Genomic DNA, 18,132 nt, shown 5'->3' on the forward strand with positions numbered 1-18,132 from the left:
ATCAGGGGTTCGAGTCCCCCTGGGCGGTCAGGAGATCAAGAAAGTCCCCATCGGTGGCAGGTTCTGGGTAAGGACCACTGGGCCTGCTGTTGTCTTTGTCTTGTCCTTTTGTTGTCTGTTATGTTGTTTGTTGTGTTTGCAGGGGACCGAGAAAGTCCCCACCAGCAGCAGGCTCTGGATGAGGATGGCTGGGCCTGCGGTTGTCTTTGTCTTGTCCTTTTGTTGTCTGTTGTGTTGTTTGCTGTGTTTGCAGGGGACCGAGAAAGTCCCCACCAGCAGCAGGCTCTGGATGAGGATGGCTGGGCCTGCCATACATACATACATACATACATACATACATACATAAATACATACATACATAAATACATACATACATACATACATACCGTTGTCTTTGTCTTGTCTTTTTGTTGTCTGTTGTGTTGTTGATTGTGTTTGGAAATGTGGGGCAAGCGGGGAGTAAGGGACCTGTGACACCCCTAAGTCTTGTTCTCCAGCATTTCAAGGATTTTCAAGGTAAAGCCACCCAGTCGGGTGACAAGGTTTACCCGGGAAAACTAAAAACACTCTGCCAATTAGAGTGGCCCACTTTCTCCACAGGGTGGCCGCCGGAAGGAACGTTTGCCTTGGCTCAGATCTACTCTACCCAGAGTAAGGTCTTCAATCTCCATCGAGACCAAATACCGTACATCGTGGCCTGGCGATATCTGATAGAAGAGTCACCGTCATGGCTCAAGTCTCACCTTCCCCCCTGCTAAGGAAACCATCTCTCTCCCTCTAAGGGAGGTTAGATCAACAAAATCAGAACAGAGAGATGAGGGGAAACCAGGGAAGAAGAAGAAGACCATCCTACCCCGGTCAGATGTGGAGGATGTGGAGTTTCACCCCCTTATCTGTCCCCTAAACCTGACTCTTGGTCTCGAGACGCCCTTACTAGTCCACCTCATACGCGGTCAGGGTCCACTTATGGGACCACCAAGCAGAAAGACCGCCCTGATCCTTCCCCTTTCCTCTGTCCCCCTCTGCCTCCCTCTACCTCACCAGTTCCATCGGCGCTGATGCTGCCTCTCCGTGAGGTTGCTCTACTGGACAGGAGAGGGCGCCCCCACCTAACCTATATCCCTTTCTCCTGACATCTATAACTGGAAGGCCCAACACAAATCCTTTTCTGTCCACCCTCAGGATCTAATTGGTCCCTGGAGACTGTCTTTCTTGCTCACCAGCCCACCTGGGTGGATATTCAACAGCTCCTTATGGCTCTCTTTAACGCGGAAGAGAGGAATCGCATCATGCGAGAAACCCATAACGTGATAAGTGAGAGACTTGGCAGGGACCTCGATCCCCGGCGAATGGAGGACTATTGCCTGAGGGAACCCCCCGACTGGGATCCAAACTCCGATGAAGGTAAGGAGAGCCTACGCTTCTACCGCCAGGCTCTACCGGGAGGCCTCCGTACAGCTGCAAGGAGACCCATAAATCTGTCTAAAAAAATTAGTGTGGTGACTCAAGGTAAGAATGAGTCTCCGGGAGCTTTCCTAGAAAGGCTTATTGAAGCCTATAAAATGGATAGCCCAATCGACCCTGAGGCACCCGAAAATCAGAGGGCAGTGAATCTTGCTTTTGCCAGTCAGCCAGCCCCAGATATAAGGAGGAAACTTCAGAAAATTGAAGGATTTGAAGGGAAGAATCTGACCAAGTTAGTGGGAATAGCAGAAAAGGTGTTTAACAACAGGGATGCACAAGAGGATGAAAAACAGACAAAAAAAACTGGTTAAGGTTTTGGCATTACATGAGGCGGGGAGGAGACAGGGGGAAAGAGGTCAATAGAAAGGGAAAAGGCAGGTAGGGGATGGTAAATGGAAGGAAAAGCTGAAGCACAGAGAAAGCAGGCGGGAAGACTTAGATTCAGATCAGTGCGCTTACTGTAAGGATAGGACATTGGGCCAGGGAGTGCCCCAAAAGGAAGACGGCGATGCTGGCCACCAGAGACTGAAGGGGCCGTGGTTCGGAGCCCCTTCCCGAACCTCAGGTAAAAATTAAAGTGGAGGGAAAATCAATTGATTTTTTGGTGGACACGGGAGCCCAATTTTCATCATTACTTAAACCTATGGGAAAACTGTCTGGAGAGGAAGTCTGGGTACAAGGGGCGAATGGCACAGAAAGACATAAATGGACAACAGAAATGACTTTAAATTTGGCCTTGGGAGTAGTCAAGCATCGATTCTTGGTCCTCCCTAATGCCCTGTATAACCTGATTGGAAGAGATTTCCTCCACAACTTACAAGCTGGCATTCAGTTCTCAGAAGGAGACATGACTGTGACCTTGAGACAACCCGCTGTGCAGATGCTTGTGGCAGCAGTAGACGAACACCTCCTTTACGAGCCAGTCTCAGAACCAGAGGAGACAAGAGAAGGGAGCCTTCTCCAAACCCTGCAGGTCGAGTTTCCCGAAGTCTGGGCAGAAGGGAAGCCCCCTGGCTTGGCCAAGGGACAGCCTCCAGTGGTGGTACAATTGAAAGAAAGGCCACGGCTGTTCGCGTCTGGCAGTACTCCCTCCCCTGGGAAGCAAAGGAAGGGATCAGAAAACACATGAACCGCCTCCGAGGAGACGGGATCCTAGTTCCTTGCAAGTCTCCATGGAAGACACCTTTGCTGCCCGTCAAAAAGGCCGAGACTGGGGAGTACCGACCCGTTCAGGACTTGCGGGAAATTAATAAGCGGGTTGAAGATATCCACCCAACGGGGCCTAACCTCTATACCCTCCTCTCCCTCCTGGGCCCCAAAAGAACTGTCTATACCGTCTTCGATCTCAAAGATGCATTTTTCTGCATATCTTTAGCAAGGGAGTCTCAGCCCCTCTTTGCTTTCGAGTGGTCTGACCCACAGGAAGGATTCCAAGGCCAGCTCACCTGGACAAGACTTCCCCAAGGATTCAAGAATTCACCCACTATCTTCGACGAAGCCCTACATGGGATTTGCATGAGTACAGAACCTCCAACCCGGGAGGCACTCTGTTACAGTACGTTGATGACTTGTGAGTAGCCGCTGAGGACTGTGAGTCATGTTTGCGGGGACGAGAGCTCTCTTACAGACTCTGCAGGAAAAGGATATCGGGTGTCAGCAAAGAAAGCGCAGCTCTGTCAGAGCCACGCCACTTATCTAGGCTTTGGTCTCCACAAGGGAGTGCGTTCACTGTCTGAGTCCAGGAAACAGGTGATCACCCGATACCCCCGCCCCACCATGTCCCGATAAGTGAGGGAGTTTCTTGGGGCAGCGGGCTACTGTAGGCTGTGGATACCGCGGTTGGCGGAGATGGCCCGACCTCTCTACGAACTGGCGAAAGGGGGGCTCACTATGATAGAGTGGACAGCTGAGGCAGAAGGAGCATTTCGAGAATTACAAATAGCCTTACTGAGTGCCTTACTGAGTGCCCCAGCACTGGACATCCCAGATGTTACCAAGCCTTTCCACTTGTATGTGGATGAAAAAGCAGGGGTGGCCAAAGGAGTTTTGACTCAGACTCTGGGGCCTTGGCAATGGCCAGTAGCCTGTCTTAGCAAGAAACTAGATCCAGTAGCGGCTGGTTCCCCTCTTGCCTCCGCATAATTGCTGTCCCGGCCCTCCTGGTCAAGGGTGCAAGGAAATTGACTTTGGGTCAAAATCTCATCTTGACCACCACACACGCTATCGAGGGCCTTCTCCGGACTCCACCCGACCGATGGATGATGAACACCCGAGTGACAGGGTATCAGGCCCTCCTCCTCAACGAACCCAGAGTGACCTTGTGGCCCCCGGCGGTGCTAAATCCAGCCACGCTGCTGCCAGAGGAGCTGGCTGACCACCCACACGACTGCGGGGAGGTCCTAACCCAAGTCACGGGAATAAGGCCGGATCTCAGAGACATTCCCCTCCCGGATGCAAAAATGACTCTGTTCATAGATGGGAGTAGCTACATGGTCGATGGAAAGAGGTATGCAGGGGCTGCGGTGGTTTCCCCTGAGCAGGAACTCTGGACGGCAGCCCTGCCACAGGAACCTCGGCGCAGAAAGCGGAGCTGATTGCACTCACTAAGGCACTGCAGATGGCCAAAGGTAAAACCGCCAACATCTATACGGACAGCAGGTATGCCTTTGCTACTCTCCATATACATGGGGCTATTTATAAAGAAAGGGGCCTATTAACAGCAGAAGGAAAAGAAATTAAAAATAGAAGAGAAATATTGGCTCTCCTCCAGGCTATTTGGAACCCAAAAGAGGTGGCCATTATGCATTGCCCCGGACACCAAAAGGGGACTGATCTGATTTCAAAAGGAAACCAATTGGCAGATCAAGCCGCAAAGCAAGCAGCCCGGGAAACAGTGCAAGAGCAGGTGACACTCTCTGCTCCAGCCCTACCAGAAAAACCGGACTATTCAGAGGAAGATTTAAAGTATTTACAGAAATGGGTTAAATTGGACTATGAAGGGGACTGGGCTAAGACTAAAGCAGGAAAAATAATTCTTCCTCGAAGACTAGGTAAGAAGTTAGTAGACCAGATACATCAGGGCACTCATCTGGGGACACGCAAACTCAAGGAGCTTATAGGCAAGCAGTTCCTAGTTTCTAAATTAGGGCGTATGGTTCAGGATGTAGTTGATAGATGTGCTCAATGCCCGGCAGTTAATGCGGGAGGAACTAGAATGGGAAGAGGGAAAAGGGAAAGAGGTAAGGAACCAGGAATTTATTGGGAAATAGAGTTTACAGAGATGAAACCTGGAAAATATGGGCACAAGTATATGTTAGTTTTCGTAGATACCTTTTCAGGCTGGGTAGAGGCTTTTGCCGCCAAACATGAGTGGGCGGGAGTGGTAGCCAAAAAGCTATTAGAAGAAATAATTCCTAGGTTTGGGCTTCCTCTCACAATTGGGTCGGACAACGGCCCTGCATTTGTGAGTTCAGTCTCACAGGCATTGGCCAAGGCTGTGGGCACTAATGGGAAATTACATTGTGCCTACCGGCCCCAGAGTTCCAGGCAAGTAGAGAGAATGAACCGGACTCTTAAAGAGACCTTGACAAAGCTAATTCTGGAGACTGGCGGTGGATGGGTGGATCTCCTTCCTTTCGCCCTCCTCAGGGCACAGTGTACACTCTACTTAAACAAGGTGATCCCATTTGAAATATTGTTTGGGAGACACACACACACCCCCACCCCGCTCTGCCCTCAGCTACAGGAGATTGCCCTAGCAGAAATGACTGATCAGTCTGTACTTCAGTCACTGCAGGCATTACAGTCTGTCTTAAAAAGAGCCCATGCAGGGATCCGAACTGCCCACACTGGGACGGAGATGGAGGTGGAAGCACATCCTTATCAACCGCAGACTTGGTTTTGATACGTCGCCATCAAGTGGGAAACTTGGAGCCTCGCTGGAATGGACCGTTTACTGTCATCCTGACCAACCCCACGGCAATAAAAGTAGAAGGCATCAGGGCCTGGATTCACATGGGTCACGTCAAATGAGCGGAGGATGAGGATGCCCCCCAGAGATGGAAGCCGCAGCCGATGCACCCTGCTGACCGTGGACTAAAGCTAAGACTCAAAAGACTATGAGTTCATTGTTGCTCCTATTGTTACCTGTTTGTGTAAGAGCTTCTGAGTCACCTCATAAGACAAAAAAGTATAGGTGGGAAATTAGATGAACGGAATTAGGAAAAATGGAAAAGGTTATACAAAGCAATGAATGGCTAACTCATCAGCCAACTGTGACTAATGTTACTTTTTGGCCCCTGCATTATAAACGCCCTAATGTCATTTGTACAAAAGAAAATTAGAGTGATAAAAATGTTAGTCTTACGTGCCCAATATAACCCCTTACAACAGGAGAACGTAGAACTGGCTGAAAAGTCAAGGATTTGACTAAATCTCCAAAGAAAAGGGGGGGAATGTAAGGGCCTACTTAGCCAGAGGGAGCCATTTTGTTGTTTATGCAGTAAACTTAGATTGACCCTGCCCCCCCCAGAGGAACTTACTTAAAAGCATGTCCAAGAAACCAGTCCCAGGTAGCAAAGCCCAGATACAAGGGTGGGTCAGGCCAGGTGGAGACATCCAATCAGTGGGGCCCACATACCGTCTCCCTAGCTACCAAGGAGAGTGGGTCCCACCTTTTGGGCGCCAATGCTGACCAAGGGGATAGGCCAGTTCAAATATCTACTAGGGTAAATTGAAATTCAATTGGCCGCCCATGTGTGATCTAGCAAGACTGTGCAGTTTTCTCTGTGTGTTGCAATCTCATTGGCCACCTGCATGTGGCCAGACTCAACCACATGGCCTTTGCTCTATAAAAGTTAGTCTGTGAGGCTGGGAGGGGTCTCCTCTTTGTAAGAGACGGCCCCGACCAGTCGGTTTGATTCTCGATGCTTGGCGTGAAATAAAGCTTTGCTTGACCTTCACTTTGTATCAGTGTCACTCCTTTCATCACAGACCCATTACTGGGGACCTATCACCTTACACAGACAGAGGGGTAGGATGATAAAACAAGAATACCCGCAGACATGTAGAAAGTTGAATGAGAATGCTATCTATACTAAGAAATTCGGAATTCTTGGTGAAACAAATGATTCTTCAGGAATGAATGTGTCAGATTTGACTCAAGAAAGGAGAAACCACTTCATGAGTAAAGATGAAGACAGTTTCAGAGATCCTGTGCCAAAAAGCATCACTGAGTTTCCGGGGAATTCTTTCAAACATCCAGTGATCAGAGAATTCTTACATATAAAATTTTCAGAGGAAATAGAAGAAGGAAGTTTTCTATTGATTAGTCACCATAAAGACACCAAAATTGACAAATGTATGGTTTGAGGAAGGAACTCAGACAAAACGTGATTATGATTACCGGTGCAAAAATTATGACTACCCCAAGAAATTATCAACAGAGAGAAGCTGGCAATACCTTAGGAAAATATATTATAACGGAGTGGAAATACAGGAAAGTTGATATATTCATTAATATTACCATATCAATAGGTCGAAAGGAAAATATAATCACTTCAATAAAATGAAACGAACTTTTTAAACTTAAAAATACATTCTAGGGGGCGCCAGCTCAGCAGGGAGTCTGCTTCTGCCCCTGCTTGTGCTGTCTAATGAATAAATAAAATCTTTTTTAAAATTGTCTAACCCTCAGTGGGTTAAACCCTCTGCCTTTGGCTCACGTCATGATCCCAGAGTCAGTCCTGGGATGGAGCCCTGCATGGGGTTCTCTGTTCTTCAGGGAGCCTTGCTTCCCCTTCTCTCTCTCTGCCTACTTGTAATCTCTGTCTGTCAAATAAATAAATAAAATCTAAAAAACATTGTTTAACCCTTAAAAAATTTTTTTAAAAAATAAAAATTTAAGATTTTTTTTATTTGAGAAAGACACAAGCAGGGAGCAGGGAGCCCAATGTGGGACTGGATCCCAGGATCCCCAGATCATGACCTGAGCAGAAAGCAGATCTCAACCAACTAAGCCACGGAGGCACCCCTAAGACTTTATTTTTAACTTATCTCTACAGCCAACAAGGGGCTTGAACTTACAACCCCAAGATCAAGAGTCATATTCTCGGGGCACCTGGGTGGCTCAGTGGGTTAAGCCTCTGCCTTCGGCTCAGGTCATGATCTCAGGGTCCTGGGATCGAGTCCTGCATTGGGCTCTCTGCTCAGCAGTGAGGCAGGCTGCTTCTCCCTCTCTCTCTCTGCCTGCCTCTCTGCCTACTTGTGATCTCTGTCAAATAAACAAAATCTTAAAAAAAAAAACGAGTGACATTCCCTACCAACTGAGCCAGCCAGGTGCCCCATGAATTTTTCAGTTCTGTTATGAACTTTGTGGTTTTTTTTTTAGATTTCTTTTTTTTTTTAATTTGATAAGAGATCACAAGTAGGCAGAGAGGCAAGCAGAGAGAAAGAGGGGGTAAGCAGGCTCCCTGCTAAGCAGAGAGCCGGATGTGGGGCTCAATCCCAGGACCCTGGGATCATGACCTGAGCCTAAGGCAGAGGCTTTAACTCACTGAACCACCCAGGCGCCCCCTTTTATGAACTTTAATAGCATTTTCTTATTTTATTCATAAATCATTTTTATGTAAGTTTTTTTTTTTGTTATTGTTGTTTGGTTAGAAATGGAGAAGGGGAGGGGCAGGTGGAGAGGGAGAAAGAGAATTTTTTTTTTTTTTATATTTATTTGGGACCCCTGGGTGCTCAGTGGGTTAATCCTCTGCTTTCAGGTCAGGTCATGATCTCAGAGTCCTGGGATCGAGTCCTGAATCAGGCTCTCTGCTCAGCGGGGAGCCTGTTTCCCCTCCTCGTCTCTCTGCCTGCCTCTCTGCCTACTTGTGATCTCTGTCTGCCAAATAAATAAATAAATAAATAAAATATTTCTTAAAATGTATTTATTTGTCAGAGAGAAAGCACAAGCAGGGAGAGGCAGAGAGAAGCAGGCTCCCCGCTGAGTGAGAAGCCCGATGTGGGACTCAATCTCAAGACCCTGGCATCATGACCTGAGCTAAAGGCAGCAGCTTACCCAACTGAGCCACCCAGGCGTTCCAAGAAAGCGAATTCTACGGAGGCTCCATGCCCATCACAGAGCCCAGCACAGGGTTTGATCTCATGACCCTCAAATCACGACCTGAGCCAAAATCAAGAGTCCAGGGGTGCCTGGGTGGCTCAGTGGGTTAAAGCCTCTGCCTTCGGCTCAGGTCATAGTCCCAGGGTCCTGGGATCCAGCCCCGCATAGGGCTCTCTGATCAGCAGGGAGCCTGCTTCCTCCTCTATGTCTGCCTGCCTCTCTGCCTGCTTGTGATCTGTCAAATAAATAAAATCTTTAAAAAAAAATCAGGAGTCCAGTGTTTAATCAACTGAGCCATTAAGGCACCCCTATGTTAGGCTCCCTGCTCAGGGAGCAGCCTACTTCTCCCTCTCCCTCTGCCCCTCCCCGCTTCTTGTGCTCTGTCAAATAAATAAATAAAGTCTTTTTTTTTTTAATTCAACATTGAGGGATGCCTGGGTGGCTCAGTCGGTTGAGCTGCTGCCTTCGGCTCAGGTCATGATCCCAGTATCCTGGGATAGAGTCCCACATCGGGCTCCTTGCTTATAAGGGAGCCTGCTTTTCTCTCTGCCTCTGCCTGCCACTCTGCCTGCTTGTGCCTTCTCTCTCTCTGACAAATAAATAAATAAATAAAATCTTTTTAAAAAATTCAACATTGTATCAGATATAATCCTAAGAAACTTGTCATTCCTATTGGTATTATGAACGTGAGCTCCCCCCCCCCCCCCCCCCCCGTGTATTTTTTTACTGGCTACTAAATGTGCTATGGACTGAATATCTGCGCCCTTCCAAAATTGTTTTGTTAAAATCCTAACCCCAGTGTGGCTATAGTTGGAGATGAGCATCTAGGGAAATTAAGGTTAAATGAGGTTATTTCCATCTTATACACCCAAAATACATCAGTGGCGCAGACACGGGAAAAGTGCTACAGATAGTCCAGTTGAACACGAGGGACAACAGGAGTCCCCACGCAACAGTCACTGGTCCACGGAAAATCCTGCATCCCACTGAATACGCGTTACCAGGTTCCCCGATCGGTCCCGTTCTCTCGGAGCTCTTCCCAGCTGCACCTGGCTCCCGGCTCTGCCATCTGTCACCGTCGTTCCCCCCACCCCGGCGAGGGATTCATGGTCGCAGGGGTCCTTCCCGGCCTCCTTCCCGCCTGCAGAGAGCTGAGTCTTCCGAGCTCCCACACGGTGCGTCCCTCGCAGTCCGAGGTAATACCGCTGCTTAGAGCCTTGCGGGGTGTGTATACTCGCGCTATGTTTCGGCTTACGAGGAGCTTCTCTCTCCATATTTCCCGCAAACACTACACCTAACCGCACCATAACTTTGCCGGCCGGTGTCCTTCCACTCACTTCGCAAGTTCTTTTTCCTGAACACTCATAACACTCATGGTCGGTCTGTACGGAGCATGTCGGCAGCCTCCGGTGCTAGAAAATGTGCTTGGGAATTGAGGCCGTAACGACATTTTCTTCAAAATGATTCTCCCGGGGGGTGCCCGCGGGCTCCGTCAGTGAAGCGTCCGCCGACGGCTCGGATCTTGATGCGCGTGTCCGGACCGAGCCCCGCCGGGGCGCCCTGCTCCGCGGGGAGCCGGCTGCTCCCTCCGCCTCCGCCCCTCCCCCCGCTCGCGATGTGTCTGTCTCCGAACGACTCATCCCCAGATCGGCTGCCGGGTTCTCGGAACGCACCCGCTGACGCCAGGCTCACCTCACGGAGGGCTTGTTGACTCGCTTCAGTTTTTTTCTTTTTAAGATTTTGTTTGTCCAGGGGCGCCTGGGTGGCTCAGTGGGTTAAACCCTCTGCCTCCGGCTCAGGTCATGATCCCAGGGTCCTGGGATCGAGCCCCACGTTGGGCTCTCTGCTCAGCAGGGAGCCTGCTTCCTCCTCTCTCTCTGCCTGCTTCTCCGCCTACTTGTGATCTCTGTCTGTCAAATAAATAAATAAATAAATCTAAAAAAAAAAAAAAAAGACTTTGTCTGTTTACGGAGCACGTGCGCTGGGGGAGCGCGGGGCGGGGGGACGCCCAAGCGGATCCGTCCGAGCAGGACCGGAGGCAAAGCAGAGCCGGTTGGCAGCGCGGCGGTCAGGCCTGAGGCGAGGCAGGCGCCCCCCTGCGGGCGTCCTCAGTCGGGGACACGGTGGCGCCCGAACAGCCGTTGCGCCGCTCCGCATCTCTTCCGAGGACGGTTCTGGCTTCAGTGCTTCTCGCGGCCTCGAGCGGGTTGAGAGTCACGGAAGAGCGCGGGCGGCGCGCAGACACGGCGCCTGGAAGGCCCGCGCCTCCGCCACAGGCCTCACGCGGGCGTCGCCTCTTCCGCCGCCGGTAGCCGGTCCCTTCACCTCCAGCCTCCCTCCCCGTGTGCCTGCGGGTGCTCCCCGATGGCCTCCGGGCGCTGCGCGTTTTCCCGAATACTCCCCTGCGGTCCTCCGGAGGCTCTCGCCGCCCCGCGCTGAGGCCGGGGACCCCACTTCCAGGCCAGAGGTCTGTGCCGACCGCAGCTGCGGCCTGGACGTCGCCCCAAATCTGAGCCTGCGCCGCAGCCCGGACACTCTCCGGCTTCTGCGGGCGCGGAGAGTCTGGCCGCGCAGTCGCGCCTCCGGAGGGCGCACGCGACGCTGTCTGACCGTCCAGCGCAGCGTGCGGGGGTGCGCGGGCCTCTGGTTCTCTTCGCGAAGCCTCAGAACCTACGTAGTCTCTCCGCGCGGACCCTCGAGGCTCCTGCCGCACCACCCCGCACGGCCGCACGGCCGCCGGGGCTTCCCGAGCGAGAGCTCCGGCCGCGACAGCGGGGGCTGCGTTGCCTCCTTCGTGTGCGCGTCCGTGCGTGTGCGCGTGTGGGAGGGCCACCGCATTCCGCCGCCACCACCAGGGAACTGGACTCTCCGTGGCAGCGGCGGGAGGGCCGCCCTGGAGAGGAGGTGAAGAAGACGGGCGCCTCGCCGCGGCCATCTCCGGAAAGCAGCGTCCCCCACCGAGGTCAAACAGGCCCATCATCGGTAACTCCGCAGATCAGCTCACCCCAACGGATGCATACAAATGTGTGGGCCAAGAAGCCTGGATTCCATTTTATCCAGAAAACTTTCATCTATTCGACTGGCCTATAGTCATTGCTTTTCTATGGTCTCTATCCAGATTTGGTATGAAGTTTATTGGAGGGCTGTGAAATGAATTTGGGAGTAATCTGTCCCTTTAAAATTTTCCAATACTGCTTGTATAACGTCATGATGATCAGTCCTTAAATCTTTGGTAAAATTTTACTGCTCAGTACTTCAAGCTTGCTACATTTCATTGAGGGAAATTTCTGACTACAATTTCCGGATTTTTTTTTAAGATTTTATTTATTTATTTATTTGACAGAGATCACAAGTAGGCAGAGACGCAGGCAGAGAGAGAGGGGGAAGCAGGCTCCCCCGCCCCCAGAGAGCCTGATACGGGGCTCCATCCCAGGACCCTGGGACCATGACTTGAGCCGAAGGCAGAGCCTTTAACCCACTGAGCCACCCAGGCCCCTCTTTTTTTTTTTTTTTTTTTAAGATTTTTATTTATTTATTTGACAGAGAGAGATCACACGCAGGCAGAGAGGCAGGCAGAGAGAGAGGAGGAAGCAGGCTCCCCGCCGAGCAGAGAGCCCGACGCGGGACTCGATCCCAGGACCCCGAGACCATGACCCGAGCCGAAGGCAGCGGCCCAACCCACTGAGCCACCCAGGCGCCCCCTTTTTTTTTTTTAAGAGTTTATTTGTTTATTTATATGATAGAGAGAGAGAGAGAGAGATCACAAGGTGGCAGAGAGGCAGGCAGGGGGTGGGAAGCCGGCTCCCCACTGAGCAGAGAGCCTGATGCCAGGCTGGATCCCAGGACCCTGAGATCATGACCTGAGCCAAAGACACCCCTCAAATTCCATATTTCTTACTGATTTATTCAGTCTTGCTTTTTCTGCTTGGTCCATTTTGGTCATGTATAATTTGTGAGAAAATTGAGAATTTTTTAAGAGAATTTTTAAAAAGATTTTATTTATTTGACAGAGAGAGAGAGAGCACAAGCAGGGTAAGGAGCAGGGAGAGGCAGAAGGAGAAGCAGGCTCCCCGCTGAGCAGGGGCTGGATCCCAGGACCATCCCACGGACCCTGGGATCATGACCTGAGTAGACGCTTAATGTATGAACCATCCAGGTGTCCTGAAAATCAAGAGATTTGATCTAACCTTTCATATTTAGTGGTACATTAATATTCTTAATTTATCCTATAATTTCAATGATCTAAAGTCACGGCGGGCGCGACAAATCGACCAGGAACGTGAGGGTAAGAGGATGGTGAAAAGAAATTAAGAGACAAAGAGATGGGGGCAGGAGGAGCACCAAGGAGGATGTCCAATAGTGCCAATTTTATTCAAGGCTGTGAGGCATTTTATAGCTAACAGAAACAATCATAAGAAAAGTGTCTATTTTTAGTTGATTACTAAAGAGTTTGCGACAAGCACAGAAAATCCTTCAAGCTTTCCCATTATCTATTTCCTAGACATCAATAGCAGACCTTCTAGCGCCAGATGTACTGACTTCAAGGCCACTCAAGACATAGTTTATGCAAGCACAGCTCAGTCTTACAGTGGTGTAGTCTATAGCCCGTGCAAGGACAGCAAGGACCAGCCAAGAATTTCTGACCCCGGCCAAATCGTCTCTAGCTGACTAGCAAACGTGTGGGATGTCACGTAGGCGAGCACGCAACACATAGCACAGACCCTTTCTCAGTGCTACTCGACTTTATCGACCTAAGCCTTTTGTTCGGCTATTCAGCCTTTAAAGGAGGCACAAGTCAGGGCCTGGTTTGGTTCTCGTCTCAAGCCTTAACCGTGGCCTCCCACATCTAAATTATCTGCATTTATGTTCTCTTTTCATCTCACATCACTGACAAGTACTTTCTCATGAATGTTCATGCATCTGTCACCCAGATTACAAATAATTCGCAGCCTCTCTTTGCTGCTCCTCCAGAGAAGCAGACGACATCCTGAATATTTGGGTTATCATTCTCTTGCTTTTCCTGTTTCATCATTTTATCACAGAAACACACAAGCCTGCCTAAATAATACGTAATTCCATTTCACTTAATTTGGGCCTCTAACGAGGATATCATAGATCAGCTGTAGTTTATGTAGTAGTACATAACATTCCATTGGCTCTATATAAGTTTATTCATTCTTTTACAACTTTCTTAGATCTGTTCTAAATGAAACTTCTATTGAGTCAACTGTAAATTCAGCTGTAGTGTAAAAAATAATAGAGAGATCCTTATACTTTGCCCCAATGTTAACATTTTGCAAAACTACAGCACATCACAGCCAGAATATTGACCTTAACACAGTCCACGCTACTTCTTCGGATTTCTCCGGTTTCACTTATACTCACGTTCGAGTGTGAAGTTCTAGTCAGTGTTATCACCTGTGTGGGTTCATGTATCAATAGCCACAGTCACGACATTGATCCCTTCCCCCAGCACAAGGCTTTTTTTTTTTTTGTACATTTTGTACTTTGATACTTTTGAAAATGGATTCATTTTATTAAATCCCATTTTGCAAAGTTCTGCTGGCACGTAGAAATAGAATTGATTTATATACATAGACCTGACATCTGATGACCTTGCTAAATTCATTTTTTTCATTTAAGTATTTAGAAATGTTTTGATACTGATGCAAAGTAAAAAAAAAAATCACAGAATCACAGAAGTAAAGAATTCACAGAAGAGGGAAGATTCCTAAATAAACTTTACCTATGTTCCCCAGATGTTAACATTTTTACCATGTCTGCTGTCTCTGTAAAAGAACATACTTCTCGGGATGCCTGGGTGGCTCAGTCAGTTGAGCCTCTGCCTTCGGCTCCGATCATGATCTCAGGGTCCTGGGAAGGAGCCCCGCACTGGGCTCCCTGCTCAGAGGGGAGCCTGCTTCTCCCTCTTACTCTTCCTCTGTGTTCCCTCTCTCTCTAACAAAATCTTTAAAAATAAAAAGAATATGCTTCTCTTGAAAGGTAGAAGCATGAGTTGCTTCTATAATTCCATAATTCCTCTACACTCCTGAACACCGCAGAGAGGGTCTCCAAGAAGGTCTTTCCACTATCTAACCACAGCAAATTGTCAAATTGAGGAAATGAACCTAAACGCAGTACTATTATCAAATACACAGAAGTTATCCAAATTCCATCAATAATCCTCATAATGTCCGAGAAACAAAATTTGGATTCAATATCCAATTTCATGTATCTTAACTTTAAATTAAAAAACTTTTTTTTTTTTTAATTTTAGGCAAACTCTAGTCCCCACACAGGGCTCCCCTCTTTAGTTACCTTTAAACTGGACCGGTCTTTCAGTCTTTCATGACCTCGACATTTTTAAAAGTGCTGCCATTTTCATGCTGAATGACTCTCAGCCCGTGTTTGTTAGATGTTTCCTCATGATTTAGATTCAGGTCATGCATTTTTCATGGAATACTTCGGAAGTGGTGTCTTTCTCAGAGATCTGTATCAAGAGTTCCATATTTGTGTTAATAATAGCAATTTTCATTTTGATTACTTAATTAAGGTGGTAAATGCCAGATTTCTCTTTTGTAAAGTTCTTATTTTTTCCAATTGTAATTAATAAGTATCTCATGGGCAGATGTTTTAAGACTAATTAAATATTCCTCATAAAATTCTCACCCACCTAATTTTAGCATTCATAGACAATTCTTGCCTAAGACAAATACTACCGTGCTAGCTACCAAGTGGTGATTTTTCTAATTATGTCACTTCTTATGTATTAAGTGATATTTTACTTTATTTTTTAAAATATTTTATTAATTTGAGAGAGAGACAGAGCACAAGCAGGGGGGAGATGTGCAGAAGCAGAGGGAAAAGCAGACTCCCCAGTGAGCAGGGAGTCTGATGTGGGACTTGATTCCATGACCCTGGGATCAAGACCTCAGCGGAAGGCAGATGCTGAATGACTGAGCCACCCAGGTGGCCCCCCCTTTTAAGATTTTATTTATTTATTTGACAGAGACACAGCGAGAGAGGGAACACAAGCAGGGGTGAATGGAGGAGGGAGAAGCAGGCTTCCCGCAGAGTGGGAGCCCAATTCGGGGCTCAATCCCAGGACCCTGAGATCATGACCTGAGCCGAAGGCAGAGGCTTAACCCACTGAGCCACCCAGGCACCCCCAAATCTTCATTTTTTAAAAGACTTTATTTATCTATTTGACAGAGAGGGACAGCACAAGCAGGCAGAGCAGCAGGCAAAGGCAGAGGGAGAAGTAGGCACCCCCGCTGAGCAGGGAGCCTGACATAGGACTCGATCCCAGGACCCTGAGATCATGACCTGAGCTGAAGGCAGATGCTTAATGACCGACCCACCCAGGCACCCTAAATAAAATGTTTAAAAAGAACAAGCAGCTCTTAAAAAAAGTTTTTTTTCTAATAAAGTGACAGAGAATTTGGCTAAACTGCGTCCTAGTGTTTTGTAAAACAAACTTTTAATGAACTGAAACACTTAGCTGAACAGATTTCTAAGCAGAGTGTTGACGACATGGCCTGACTTCTTGCTGCTAATAGTACAATTTGGGAGGACAGAGATAAACTGAAAAATGAATTGTTAAGAATAAAGGAAATAGATTTTGAAAATTTGATATTCTCAGCTTATCCATACTGTAAAAAAACGAGAAACTATGCTCTGGCGAGAACAAGGGTGTGCCTTATGGATCCATCAACGATCTCAGCAGAAATGCTACCAACTGGACTGAGGGGGAGAGAGACGGGTAAAGAAACTTGTTGGCTGTCCAGGGAATGGGCCAACAGAGCTCTCTAGATGGGCACATGGGTCATCCTTAAAGACAAAGGAAGAGTGACCCTGGGAGTAAGTAGAGCCACCTCCTCAGTCTCAGAGGGTGAAGCCACCTTTTCAATTCCAGAGGCTTGTCCAGCACCCAGGGATGACGGGCATGGCCACCACCCCAGTGGGCTCAGAGGACAAAGCATTGGGCCAAAGAGAATTATTCCCAGGCCTTAAAATCTAATGGAATTTGCTTCATTAGGTTTTAACTTGTGTGGGACTCACAACCGTTTTTCCTGATTTCTCCCTTTTAGGACAGGGTAGTCTATTTTATGTCTGCCTCATCATTGGTTTCACACATTCCGAAACAGAGAGGAATACTGCCCCGACGCAGTGTGCCCCATCTCACCCACAACTGATTTAGATGGTATTGAGAGATTTTATTTATTTTTTTTAAAGATTTTATTTATTTATTTGACAGAGAGAGATCACAAGTAGACGGAGAGTCAGGCAGAGAGAGAGAGAGAGAGAGAGAGAGGGAAGCAGGCTCCCTGCTGAGCAGAGAGCCCGATGCGGGACTCGATCCCAGGACCCTGAGATCATGACCTGAGCCGAAGGCAGTGGCTTAACCCACTGAGCCACCCAGGCGCCCCGGTATTGAGAGATTTTAGAGTTGAAGCTTGGGTGAATTAAGACTTCCGGGGGTGTCGGGTAGGGAGAATGTATTCCGCAAGTGAAAAGGACATGGAGGGGGGTGGGGAGCAAGAAGGCAAACTTACACTTTGAATTATGTCCGTTCAAAAAAGATTTATTAGGGATGTCTGGGTGGCTCAGTGGGTTAAGCGTCTGCCTTCGGCTCAGATCATGATCCAGGGTCCCGGGATCGAGTCCCACATCGGGCTCCCTGCTCAGCGGGGAGTCTGCTTCTATCCTCTCCCTTTGCCCCTCCCGCTGCTCATGCTCCCTCTCTCTCTTGCAAATGAATAAATCTTAAAAAAAAAAAAAAATTATTAAAGAGTCTACTTTTTCTAGACCAATACAGGCTTCTATAAGGGATTAGCAAGCACATGAAGTGGATGGCTGAATTCAGCAACGTCACAGAAAATGCTCTTCCTTGAGGGGAGTTTCAGGGCCTCACGTCTGATTGTTGTGATTAAGAGCTAACAGGACCAAAGTAGCCATCGCATCTCCTGTCTCCAATTTCCTCATAAATTAAAAACTCTCCTATGGCAACAGCAGCCCTCAGTGTTCCCAGAATCTGATCATCAGGAGCCACAAGTTTCTTGGTGTAAACGAGCAATAACACTTCACACTCTGGGGTGAAGTTTCCACACTGTAATGTAAACAAGAATCTGATTTTCTTCTTGCCTCAGGAAAAAAGCCCTCTTTTGTGGCTTATTCACTACTCCCAGCAACAATTTATTGACTAAAGCCCTTCAGTGATATGAAATAGAAATTCACTCTCCTTAACTTTAGCAGAAGAAAAACATTTTTTACTGAAGAGAGGCAGAAAATCAGATTCAAGGAGGGACCGCACCCAGACTTAGTCTGGGAAACCAATCCAGCAGGACCTCCGAGCCGAGGCAAGAGTAAGTGAGGCCCACAGGTCCCCTCTGGTTCACGTGAGGCTGAGTCAGAGACTCGGGATCCAGGAACGAGGCGCCCATGAACCGGCAGTGGGTCGCCAGTAGCTGGTGGGACAGGCGCCGAGAGACACCAACCCGGGCACGCACACACCAGAGAGGCGCCCAGCCGGAGGAGACTAGGGAGCTCTCGCCAGTCAG

The 18,132-nt window shown here is 48.5% G+C and overlaps 1 protein-coding gene; it reads left to right on the plus strand.

Moving 5' to 3' along the window:
* Positions 1-18,132, plus strand: part of LOC111139764 (zinc finger protein 84) — a 128,048-nt gene that overhangs the window by 36,899 nt on the left and 73,017 nt on the right.

Source organism: Enhydra lutris, unplaced genomic scaffold, assembly GCF_002288905.1.
Source record: "Enhydra lutris kenyoni isolate GAN:26980312 unplaced genomic scaffold, ASM228890v2 scaffoldscaffold117, whole genome shotgun sequence".
In the NCBI taxonomy this organism is placed as follows: domain Eukaryota; kingdom Metazoa; phylum Chordata; class Mammalia; order Carnivora; family Mustelidae; genus Enhydra; species Enhydra lutris.